We start from the raw sequence: 12,454 nt of genomic DNA on the forward strand, positions 1-12,454 counted from the left end.
TTTTAAGCAATGTAATCATTTTAGACACTTTATCTTAATCATTGTAATCATATTGAGACACTTTATCTTAATCACTGTAATCATATTGAGACACTTTATCTTAATCACTGTAATCATATTGAGACACTTTATCTTAATTACTGTAATCATATTGAGACACTTTATCTTAATCGCTGTAATCATATTGAGACACTTTAACCGAATCACTGTAATCATATTGAGACACTTTATCTTAATCACTGTAATCATATTGAGACACTTTATCTTAATCACTGTAATCATATTGAGACACTTTAACTTAATCACTGTAATAATATTGAGACACTTTATCTTAATCACTATAATCATATTCACACAATTTATCTTAATCACTGTAATCATATTGAGACACTTTATCTTAATCACTTTAATCATATTGGGACACTTTATCTTAATCACTGTAATCATATTGAGACACTTTATCTTAATCACTGTAATCATATTGAGACACTTTAACTGAATCACTGTAATCATAGTGAGACACTTTATCTTAATCACTATAATCATATTGAGACACTTTATCTGAATCACTGTAATCATATTGAGACACTTTATCTTAATCACTGTAATCATATTGAGACACTTTATCTGAATCACTGTAATCATATTGAGACACTTTATCTTTTTAGCCATTGTAAAGCCTCTGCTGAAGAAGCCAACACTAGACCATAACGATTTAAAGAACTACCGCCCCGTTTCTAATCTCCCATTCATATAAAAAATCTTAGAAAAGGTTGTTCTATCCCAGCTTGTATCTCATCTAAATTCAAACAGTCGTTTTAGCAATGTACAATCTGCATATCGCTCTTGCAACAGTACTGAAACTACTCTTCTAAAAGTAGTTAATGACATTCTCTCTGCGTTGGATAGCGGAAAGATTACAGTTCCTCAACCTCCTTGATTTGTCTGCAGCATTTGACACAATAGACCATGATATATTACTTCACCGTCTCCAGCATGTATTTGGCATTCGTGATACAGCCTTACTCTGGCTCAAGTCCTACTTGGTCAACAGGACACAATTTGTATCTGCAAATGGAATACACTCCAGCCCAGTTGATCTATGTTGTGGTGTTCCACAGGGGTCTGTTATTGGACCTGTTCTCTTCATTATGTACACTCAGTCGCTCTCAAGTGTCATAGATCATCATCCAGTGTCTCACCAATTGTACGCTGATGACACCAAAATATACAAATCTAGCCATCCGACTGAAGTTGATGCTAAAATCCAAGGTGTAGATAGGTGCATCTTTGATGTGAAATCATGGATGACATGTCAAAAGCTGCAGATGAATGATGATAAAACTGAGGCCATTCTGATCACAACACAAAGACATTCTCATTCACATCCTTTACCTCAAACCGAAAATATCAGCAACACCAACATTAAATTCATACGATCAGTACGAAACATAGGTGTTACTCTGGACAGTACTCTCACATTGCACCAACATGTCATGAACATATGCAAGGCTGCATATCTTGAGCTGAGACGCATCAGCTCAATTCGCAAATATCTTTCAGTTGATGCCAATAAAACACTTGTGTGTTCATTAGTACTTTCAAGACTGGACTATTGTAACTCAGTTCTGTCTGGTTCATCTCAATATCTACTCCAGAAACTTCAAAGAGTTCAAAACACAGCTGCTCGGATCATACTTAGAGTACCACGATCAGAGCACACCTCCCCGCTGCTCTGTACCCTATATTGGCTATCCATTCTGTCCAGAATCAAACACAAAATTTGTTCCCTGTGCTACGTTTCACTGTCGGACTCTAGTCCAACATAACTATCCGATCTCACCCATGTGCACACACCAGCAAGATACTTACGCTCCTCTTCTGTTAATCGTATACCCATTATTCCTACTATGCAAACAAAGTCATATGGACAGCGTTCTTTTGCATACCAAGGCCCAGCAATGTGGAATGAATTGCCCACTCAACTTAGACACAAAGACACAGTGATCACATTCAAGAGGACTCTCAAAACTCACTTATTACGACTGAAAGAACAAACTTGAAGACCTAATGTTTCCTACCTGAAATATTCTCAGCATGTTTTTTTCATTTTTTAATGTTTTTCTAATTTCATGGTGTTTGTTTTTGTAATAATATTATTATATGTGTTTTATCTTATAGGTGTTGTCTAATGTTGTAAAGCGCTTAGAGCTTCTAAAGATTAGGCGCTATACAAAGTCATCATTAATTTTATTATCATTATTATCTTAATCACGGTACTCATATTGAGATACTTTATCTTAATCACTACAATCTTAATAAGACATTTTGTCTAAATCACTGTAATTTTATTCAGACACATTTTATCTTAGTCACTGCAGTCTTATTGAGACACATTATCTTAATCACTGTAATCATTCTGAGACACTTTATCGTAATCACGGTACTCATATTGAGATACTTTATCTTAATCACTACAACCTTAAATACAAATTTTGTCTAAATCACTGTAATTTTATTCAGACACATTTTATCCTAGTCATTGCAATCTTATTGAGACACTTTATCTTATCACTGCAATTTTATGTACACACTTTATCTTAATCACTACAATCTTAATGAGACATTGTCTAAATCTCTGTAATTTTATTCAGACACATTTTATCCTAGTCGCTGTAATTGTATTGAGGCACTTTATCTTAATCACTGCAGTTTTATTGAAACACTTTATCTTAATCACTATAATCTTATTGAGACTCTTTATCTTAATTAGTGTAATCGTATTTTGACACATTTCATCTTGATTACTGCAATCTTATTCAGACACATTTTATCTGAATCACTGCAATCTTATCGAAACACCTCATCTTAATCATAGTGATACTTTTGCGACACTTTATCTTAATCACTGCAATCGTATTGACAACCATATCTTAATGACAGTAATCTCATTGAGACACATTATCTGAATCAATGCAATGGTATTGAGACATTTTATCTTAATAATTTCAATTTATTAAGACACTTTTTATCTTAAACATTGCAATTTTTAGGAGACAGGCGTTATCTTCATCATCGCAATCTAATTGAGATACCTTTTCTTACATTAAACCATTTCAGTGTTACAAATTGATTGAACAGCAAAAACACCAATAGAAACAATGTAAATCTTGGATGATTTATAACAAAAATACTATATGACTTAAACAGATTACACAAGCGCTCTATTTCACATGCCGCACGTTCTAATAATAGATTTCACTGATTATGCCAGTTCTGTCTTTTTTTTCTTCATAAATTTCCCAATATATGTCACGGTCAGTAATTTTGAAGGATTTGTGGAATTGTAAAGCCCCAATGCCGCCGTTTATCATAAATTTCAACATTCTTCCAACTTGACTAAAGTTTGGAAGGCAGTAAATGATTTGTTTAAACGCTATCTTATAAACCGTTCATTGTTATAATCAAGGTATTAGGTTTAAACGAAGTTTAAATATTCGATTTCGAATTAAAAGGTGCACCCCTTAATTCAGCCAACGACGTAACTCGTAATTTGGATATGTTTCCGGATTGTTCCAAAGCACTGATGTTATATATTCCATAAATTCCTTTAGTCTATAAGTCAGTAACAACAACATTCGCTGGTGGCACACAAAATAATTCGAGCAGCAATCAGTAGAGATATAATCGTTTTTGATAAATGAATATGAGGAGGAAAAAGGTGCATTATATAAAACAAAGTCTCGGGGAGCTACTTTGAAGGGAGAACATCAACTGAAGATAATCTGGCCATTACAAGTATGCACTGGACAACATATCGGCCAATATTAACCGTGTGGTTTTCAAGCGATGCTTTCTTTAGCTGAGAATTATAGATAACTTTAATAATGTAACAAACTGAACAAAAACTATGCATTTTGATTATAAATATCAATTTTTACTAACGGTAAACCACGCCGTTTACTCTTTAACGTAAGTTTTAGTTGCAGCAAACCACTCTGTTTGCTATTTAATGTCAGGTTTAACTTAACAGCAAACCACATCTTTTGCTATTTAACATCAGGTTTAACTAACAGAAAACTATACCGTTTCCTGCTGAATGTCAGCTTTTACTGGCAGAAAACCACTCCATCTGCTGCTATATAATATTTCTTAATAACATAAAAATGCGTAGTTTGCTACTCAATGTACGTTTTAACTAACAGGTAACGAAAATGTATTCAATATTCAAAAGGTGAACAGTTAAAATTCACGGCTACTCCACCTTAGCTGCTGTCTATTCAGTTTCCTGTAGCTAATAGCATAAGCAATACATAGTGTCAAAGGTTAAATGGCATTTAAACCGTCCAAGTGCTATTATTTTTTAAAAGCTAAGCAAATATCTCATACCGTGTATACTTGGAATTCGGGCTTTGTGGTTCTTCCATTAGAGAGCGGATGTGCGTTATATGTCGTTGAAACTACCGGAAGAAAAACCCAATACATTTCAGGTAAGGGATGAACTTAAAAGTTGCATCATTATATCAGTTATATTTTAAATGCATATTAATATGCTGTAAAAGTGTTCTATTGTTTAAAAATAGCGGTCTCGACTATATTACATTATATCAGAAAAACCATTCAAGATACTTAACCCCAAAAACGCATTTCGCATTTCTGAAACTATTGTCACAAAAGGGAAATGCTCATGACATGGACTAATGTTAATTGAGTCGTAATTCAATCACTATTGTGCCTATATTCAATCCGAATATATTTATACATTAAAATTAAATAAAATCTACCTTTTTAGAAGCAGGCATGCGTTTGTTCCCTACCATTCTTCATAAAGACTAATTTAAAATGAGTTTTGAAAGATAGCCATGCATCAAAATAGTGTGTACCAATTACAGCAGCATTGATGATTAAAAATGATTTCATTGGTAGGAAACAAATCACTAAAAGCAGTGAATTTTTTGTTTTGTTGTATTAGGATGAATGACCTATGGTTTATTGAAGGATTGCCCGTGATAGAAAGCTTGTGAATTATTTGAATATGTAGTCTTCAAAACAGCTGATAAGGAGGTGGAGGGGAGGAGAAGGATCGTGAAATCAACATGTGAAATAATTGTTCGTTTGATTTTTTTATAATGAATTTAGAACTCACAGGAATTTCAGTAATTCAAACATTTCTTGAAAGTGTTATATAAATAATTAATAAGACATTGAGAACTATCTTTAGAAAAAATAATCTTGTTTTGTCTTGATTGTGGCACATCATGAGTGAATAAAGTTCGAGTTTGTTGAATACAAAAATGATCTGCGTTTCATGATTGAAGAACTTCATTGTTGTTGTTATAATTATTTAATTTTTTTATAAAACAAATATGGGTATATTTTCTAACTATGAGAAAGTAATTTGATATACGTGTTTGACTTAATTAATAAAGACGCGTTCAAATTTGAACTTGATTATAAGTAATATCTTGATTAAAATTTGATAAGAACAAAATATGGCAACACAATTCCAAAATCGTTTCTTTCGAATAGCAATTCTTAAACGTGGAAGTGAAATAAAACAAACCGTTTGTAACATGCGTGATGTGATCAGCACAAGCGACCAGTAATAGCTATCTGAATAAGAATCGTTGCTTAATGATGTGAGGTGAAAATTAAGAACAATATATATATATATATATATATATATATATATATATATATATATATATATATATATATATATATATATATATATATGAGACATCACTTGCAGGATTTACACCACTTGTGCGCTGTCTGTTGTCGATTCGTTTGATATATGTAATCACATCTTTGACAAACACGTTCAATAGGAATACAGTGTATCTGAAAACACTGTTATATGTCATTGCATTTATACTTCACACACACATAAACACAAACATGCATTTTGCATCATTGACTTTAATGTTTTTGTCAATAATAACGGTCAAGATAATCTTCGTTTTAATCTTAAGAGTGTGAATGTGGCCATTAAACACTGAACGATATTGTCCTTTTTTACAAAGAATGTCGTAAAAATGTCAACAGTAGACAATAGGGTCATAAATTCATAATGTTCCGTATCAGCTGATACAATGATATCACTATAACAATTGAATGCTAATATGCCAGACTATTCGCCCCTCCCTATAATCTATGTCGGTAGAAAACCTATAGAACTGTGGTCCCTCCCTTTAGGACTTACGGTACTAATTCAGTTTCCATTATAAAACCTATTCCAAATATCACGATATTAACAAATAAATGACTTTAATTTCTGAGTTCTCATGACCAAACTTATATTTATCAATACAGACACATCCTTGATGATAGCTTCTGAGTAGAAGAAAAAATATGACACGAGGCATTTTCTGAATCAAAAGATGTGTTTGAAATATATTTTCAGTACCGCACCAAGCAGTCAGGTGCTGATTTCAGCAATCAGTCTTCCTAACTCAATTCTGGAAAGAAACTGAAATTCTAGCAATAAAACAATAGCTCTGGGGGTGTTGTGGGTTGGGGTTACAATAAAGGTAAGCCCTCCAAAAGATTCTTTTTACTAAACTTTTTTTTCCATTAGTAACCAAATCTGGCCTTCCAAACCAAGATATACTCTACGTTATATTCACCCTTTTCTAGATTGGTTCCCATTCTTACATTTCATTAGTACCGTGAGTCTTCTAATTTTTGGCAGTAGATGGTAGCCAAACCAGAAAACTATCAGGAAACGTAGTCGGTTGTATGGTACCAAAGAAGACAGTTGTATGGTACAGATACATGTCTGTTTTCATCCATGGTAAAACCGAGTCCTTTCTACCTTTTGAAAATTACCCGCTGAAACATTTTAGTATGATATTCTTCAGCGGTGTTTATCATTCAAAATGTAATTTATAAAAAGGTGATCCAGTAGATGAAATATAATTGAAGAGAAATCGCATTTCATTGCTGGCTAAGAAAGGTCGTCATTTGCATATTAAATCAAGGACTATCCGCTTGATCCATTAAATATAATATTGCTGATGTGCAATTTGAAATTTCGAGAAATAGTAATACAGTAGGCGTCATTTTATTTAAATAAATGTTTGAATGCAAAAGCTTCTCGATGAAAAGAAGCACTTTTGCGTCTTTGTTGATGCTATAAAAGCATTTGTTTATGTAGAACGTATATGTCTGTGGCAAACGATATTAAAATGTGGAGTAAATGAGAAAATGATAACAATAATACAATTCATTTACATCTCAGCAATCTTGTGTAAAGATCATAAACTCACATAAAGACTACGTTGTAAAATGTTCACTTGGGTTTCTTCAAGAAGAAAGCATTTCCTCCATGTAAATTTTCACTAATATTAATAACCTTGAAATGGTATTAAAATCAAATATACAGAGGGTTTCATTTTAGAAGAAATACCATTATATATTGTATTGTTTGTTGATGATTTGATATGTTTCGAAATAACAGGCGGTCTACAAGCATCATTTGATAGATTACATACTGTGAAATAATTGCATCTCCGATTTTGTCTTATTGTAGTGTAATGTAAGGATTGTTTGAAAGCTCAAAATATATACAAACAATAAATATGTTTATATAGAGAGAGTTGTACTAATATCGACTATATGTGAATAGATGAGTGCGTATCATTATGTATTCTCTCAAATCGATGGACGTAAAATAATGCTATCCTTAGAAAATTACATGAAGTATAAGCTTACCCATTGCAAACGATATTATTTTATGAACTGTGCATCACATACTCTACTGATCTCAGGAATTTAATCGGACACTATTCTTATTTCGTCCAGATTTATTTCGTTTTTCGCTTTTTAGTCACAGAGTAAAAAGACTTATGTCATTCCTATATTGGAAAAATGTTATGGTCAGCCATAGAAAGACTTGAAGTAAATTAAGGGTTTAATCGCACTCATTAGGTGTCAAGACTGGTAAACACGGAGGAAATTAAAGGTATATCGGTCAGTATGTGCTTTGTGTAACTATGATGTAGAAGATGAATATAACTTTGCTTTAATATAACCTATAAGCCTTTCACTTAAAATTAGACTGATCATTATTATTGGCGGAAACCAAGCTTGTATAAACTATTACATATTCTTACAAATGACGATTTAACGACCGTAAAATAGCTAGATAAATGTGTATAACTAAATCAAATCTTAATTATCTTTTCTAGTTCCCTCCTCCGGCCAGAACATATTTATACACATATCTCTATCGCCAACTTTCATTCATTCACTCTTTCATCTATGCAATAATGTATAGAGTATGTATTATGTAATTTGCTGACTACGCGCTCCGTTGCATACGCCAAATGAATAAAGTTGTGTTCTTTGTTTTAGAATAAAGAAACAAGGGCAAACGTGTATCAAAACAATTTTAACACAATGAAATAAAAAGAAGCAACATGCACGAAAAGACATACTAACACATAAAGAATATAAACATGAATGATAACATAAAAATCACTTATAGTCTTTAAAAAGCAAGTGTATTAATGATCTACGTGTTTTTCTTTTTCTTTCTGATAAACAAATTTGTCAGCACCATTGAATCTAGTTGAAAACAGAAGCCCTTGAATTTCGTTCCCAGATAAATGGCTGTTAGATCTATAAAGAACCAGATAAAAGAAAACAATTAAATCACAACAAATAGACATGCACGATGATCATGCAATATTCGAGAAAGTACACCAGTGAAAATATACAATACAAAAAAGGGCATACGAGGTCAAAACACCAAGCTGCGTTAGAATACGCTATTAATTTAAGTAGTGACAAGTGTGTCAGAGTTTCTCTTGTCAAACAAATACATTTACAATAGCCAGTCGTGAATGACACAGCAGGAGATTGACGAACAAAGAAACTTCCGCAATACAGCTATGATTTTTTTATTATTTGTTGCCCTATAAAAACAGACCTTTCTTAAGATGTAGGTTAAAATAAAATCAGAGACCATAACGTTAATATATGGGCAAATTGCTTAATTTCATTATTGTGTCGGCAAATCAATCTTGCATCGTATCAATCATCGATCCATGAGGAAAGTTTTAAAAACTAGGAGAATATTATAATGCGGCCCTAGTTTTTGACAAAAAATCCTTTGTAGGTCCACACAATAAAAATCCCGATCGGTGTAACCTTTTGATACCTCTTCGTCCGGGGAGTAACGATCAGTAAAATATAAATCAAATATTTGATCGGAAACGTATGCTATTAACAGCTCCGGTAAGAGCTGGAATAATGTTATTGGTCCACTATGAATATAAGTTTCATTGAAAACTAATAACTAATAATTCATCAATCAATGCCTTTTGTGTCTGTTTTAATTTATTTTTTTTTTTGGATCATTTATTGTGAAGTTTGAAGACATAGTAGTGCGATTATTTCCTTAAAATTCATTAATCTTTAAATTAAGACTCTCTCTCTCTCTCCCTCTCTCTCTCTCTCTCTCTCTCTGGTCCACAAATGGAGAAAAACTAAAAAGTCACAGATTTTTTATTTCTTTTGTATATTCGAATTTGATCTCTAAAGTGCGTGTAATGCAGTTTTAACTGCTTTAAAACGCCAAAAAGAAGAAGACTAATCTGGTTATGTTCAGTGTCCGCCTACTAAGACAAAGAAAAAGTCGTACTAAAAGTATGCTCACATTTTAAATTACATAATAGACTACAGAACCAAAACTAAGAAATAAAATTACAAAATGAAATAGAAAGAGCGCCGCTAACACTCGAACATACGTAAATTATAGTTAAACAATGGAGATCATTCATTATCTTAGCAGTAACCTGAAGACGGCACATTTGTCTCCTTTTCTTTAAATCCAACCAAAATATGTGTGATGGTGGTCTACATCTTGTCGAAGAGCTCATAATGAAAGCCATGCCATTCAAATACATGGATCTTATCAAAGTTTTTAACCTGCTGGAACTTTCAGAAAGACACTCTTAAGTTATTACCAAGGTGTCTAGGCACAACATCCACTAGTTCAGTCATCTATAGAATGCATGTATTTCTAAACTGTATAGGTTTATCGAACGTTTAGTTAAAGTTATGCAATCCGTGTAGACGCTGCATTCTCACTGATGATAGATGTATATTCCAGATCTATACGATTTATCACTGTTGTATTTTTTGCAGGATGAGAGCAATATTGTACCGCGTGCATTGCACACCTGTTGGCCACATTTTCATATAGGTAAATCCTTTTCCTTAACGGATTAAATGTTTTTAGATTGATAAACTTCCTAACGTAACCGAAATAAAGAACAGTTTAAACGATGTATTCATGTTAAACAAGCAAATAACAGAGTATTATATTTCTACCTAAATTACTTGGCCTAAATTGTGCCCCTCAATAAAACGTTTCGTTATAACAGTGTCAGGTGATCTAAGGCTCAATAAAATCATATTGTTAAAATATTTTATTACCATTTCTCGTCGTGTTCAGGGTAATGAAAGAAAATTAAAATATAATTACAATAAATCTACCTCAAGAACTTCCTTTCTACAATGATATATAACTTTTATATATATTCTTTAAAGAGACACATTACATGACAAGACAGGACACTATTACCCTCGGTTATAAAGATTACAGCGTATGAGGTATACGAGTATATGAACATGAATATAGCATGTGTAATGCTAAACAGACATTACACAATTCAGAATAAAGCGTGCAAATATGTTTCATGAGTCGACTGTTCTCTTCCTCTTTGTTTGAGTATGTTTATATACTTTGTTCCCGAAATTTACAATCGAGGTCAATCCTTTTCCATGTCCTCATCAAAATAAGAACATAACAGGAGATAATGAGTTTCCAATGTTCTGGACTCTGTTTGAGATACGTGCTGTTTATAAAACCAAGATCAAGTATAAAATCAGCTTGATTTTGGACACGTTAAGCTATAGAATACAATTTAACATAAACCAACGCATATTAATATAAATAAAAAGGAAACTAAAATACATTGCAAATAATAAAGTGGAACGGTTTAGGTTTACCTTATGCGATATATACAGTGGTACATGTTCAACATTCAGTTTACTGTAAGGAATGAAGGATAATGATTTTATTTTCAACTATATCCAATCTTACAAAATCCATATTTTTCACAATTTCACAAGCGTATTTTGAAATACGTATATTGGTCAGATCAAACAGTTCAGCTCAGAATCAATCGGCAAATCTGAATTGTATATAAGTAAATGTACATCTTTATATAAAGCCAAAGTACTTATAGTCATCTACAATATCAATTGTTTATCTTTACTTTGTGTTTGTGATCTTTTTATGAACTAAATTCAACAATAGTTGTTTTCACTGCATTGATTGTAAGTTTCCAGCTATCGGAATATCTACTAAACATATGGGAATATTGCATGTCAGCAGAATTATCTGCTACTAGCATGATGTCATATATAAATAACATAACATTTACCTATGTACAAAGTCGCTTTGTTTGAAGGGTACAGTGCAACCTCTACACACATTTACAATAGAATGTATGTCATTTAAAAATAAAGAGAACAAAAGTGGAGATACACTTTTCACCTATTTTACACAAACAAGAAAACTAAATATTATTTAAATAGACACATGATTATTCTAAATACATTGAGAAGACAAAGCAAAGAGCAAGAGGCACATTATTATTGGCCTGACATGAATGCACAAATTGAAGATATATCATAAAATTGTTATACTTGCAGGAATGCAGAAAGTCAAATAATAAAAAAAACATTGTTGTCTACACAACCTATTGCACCGTAGGAAATGGTTGGAAAGATTTATTCATGTTGAATAATTGCAACTATGTCTTCATAATAGACTAACGCTCAAGATAAGTTGAAGTTGCAAAGTTAGAAAATACACAAGCAAGCACTGTAATCACACACACAAAATCAGGTTTCGCAAGACATGGAATACCACATAAAAGTGATGATTGACATGGGATACCACATAAAAGTGATGATTGACATGGAATACCACATAAAAGTGATGATTGATATGGAATACCACATAAAAGTGATGATTGATATGGAATACCACATAAAAGTGATGATTGATATGGAATACCACATAAAAGTGATGATTGATATGGAATACCACATAAAAGTGATGATTGATATGGAATACCACATAAAAGTGATGATTGACATGGAATACCACATAAAAGTGATGATTGATATGGAATACCACATAAAAGTGATGATTGAGATGGAATACCACATAAAAGTGATGATTGACATGGAATACCACATAAAAGTGATGATTGATATGGAATACCACATAAAAGTGATGATTGATATGGAATACCACATAAAAGTGATGATTGATAATGTCCCACGGTTATCTTCAAATGAACATCGCCCGTTTGCAAACACTAGGGGATTGAAGCGCACTACGTCAAGTCCCAATCATACAAAGTCTAAT

This window comes from Sinohyriopsis cumingii, chromosome 8 (assembly GCF_028554795.1).
Source record: "Sinohyriopsis cumingii isolate HCF-2022 chromosome 8, ASM2855479v2, whole genome shotgun sequence".
NCBI lineage: Eukaryota > Metazoa > Mollusca > Bivalvia > Unionida > Unionidae > Sinohyriopsis > Sinohyriopsis cumingii.